Source organism: Rhagoletis pomonella, unplaced genomic scaffold (genome assembly GCF_013731165.1).
Source record: "Rhagoletis pomonella isolate Grant_MI unplaced genomic scaffold, Rhpom_1.0 Rhpom_scaffold_00003, whole genome shotgun sequence".
Lineage (NCBI taxonomy): Eukaryota > Metazoa > Arthropoda > Insecta > Diptera > Tephritidae > Rhagoletis > Rhagoletis pomonella.
In genome coordinates this window covers 23775672-23777302 of record NW_023458557.1, presented here as the reverse complement: position 1 = coordinate 23777302, position 1631 = coordinate 23775672, and the positions used below count along the sequence as shown (strand labels likewise).

The following is a 1631-nucleotide window of genomic DNA, read 5'->3' as shown; positions in this document are numbered from 1 at the left end:
TTATCTAGTGCTGTTGTTATGGTAAGCTTTGGTTATGATTGTTGTTGTTGGAATTATTGCTGGGTGCTAACTGCTCTGGAATTATTGTTGGGTGCTAACTGCTCCCCCGCTCGAAGTGAAGCCGTCCGCGGCTTCTATTGTGGCAATGTTTAGATTCGCTCGGATTCTTTGTTTTTGTATCCGACCAACCGCAAAAATTATGATAGCTGCTACCACGACAAGTGACAAAGCGCCCATTGACTGTATTGAGCGGATATGAACAAGACTCTCTAGGTGCGATATGTGCCTGAGATTCTTTATGTTGATTTTTTCCAAGTATGGGAGTGACAATAGAGTCATGTGGTCAGTAAAATTTATAATTTGCGCAGGAGTAGCTTCGGGACGAGAGTGAGCTATTTTATTCCAATTATAATAGGTGGTTGCGTTAATTGTAATTTCCCCGTCAAAGGTTACTATAAAGGTTCCCCTTGTTAGCTTTGTTAGGTTTCCATCGTACAGCGTTGCTGGTTGGTTGTTTATTAGTACAATGCCATTATCAATTTCCTTTATGGCAGCTACGTGGTCAGCCGATATCGTTTTGCAGGTTGCTGAGTGAACGTTCAGAAGTTGCATTGCGCACGGGCTATCCCCCAAAGGTTGGCAAAAGCTCGCCATTAGGGTTTCCTTGCAATTGTGCAGTGGTATATAATTTCCCTTGCATTCCGCTATATCTTCTGTGTCCAATGATAGTATCTTTTCGTCGTGTATCACGGGCAACATCTTTAAAAAATTACAAACACTAGCTATCTTTGGATATTTTATAAGGAAATAAATACATTCATTACTTTGAAATATTTTGATCTTAGAAACTTGTAGTAAATCACTTATAGTTACGTTGGCAGAGCGTTCAGCATCCAGCAGGTTCTTTACTTCAATACCGTTCAACAAAATAGGGTTGATTATATTTACCTTACCCAGGGTGACGGACGTTATGACGGTCTCTAATTCCATCATCATCGCCCTGTTCCTAGCGGTTGCCAAAGAAAAAAGGTTGCCAGTGTCTATCTGGGTTCGCTTGGCGTTTTTAAGCAGTTCATTAACGGTATTTGTTAATTCATTTATTTATTCCACCACTCGAGTAGTGGTTTCCATTCTCGACAACCTACTGGTCAGTTCATCCATCTTTGCTTGAAACTCACGCTTTGTCTGCTCGGTCGCCGCGCGAACCGCAACATTCAAAAGGGCCTGCATTTGAGCTTGGTCCATTTTAAGACTAACACTTAACAACCGTTTTTCAAAACACACTTCTTCTCTTAAGGCAACACTTTTCAAAAACTCCTAACACTTTATTTATTTATTTATTTATTTGTTCAAACGGTATGCTAAACACTCTACTTACATACAGATATTCATATTTGATTTCAAGCAGGATCGGGATGTCTTCGTCTGGGTGTCCTCACTGGATTATCACGCTGGAGCGGCCTGTATTGTTGATTGTTGATCAGTTTACTTATTTATTTAGTAGGGATTAGCCCGTACGCGTTACACACGTTTAATTACTTTGTATTTTTACAAACGTTTAAATTTTTTGTGTTGTGGGTATCCAACCCTCTGCTGATTAATTTAGTAAGTTAGTTTATTTATTTATTTAG

At 39.6% G+C, this 1631-nt stretch overlaps 1 protein-coding gene across 1 annotated transcript in view; it reads right to left on the bottom strand.

The window, feature by feature from the left end:
• The window catches only part of LOC118735081 (DNA repair protein complementing XP-G cells homolog), a 170476-nt gene that overhangs the window by 112469 nt on the left and 56376 nt on the right, over window positions 1–1631 (bottom strand). The window lies entirely within an intron of this gene.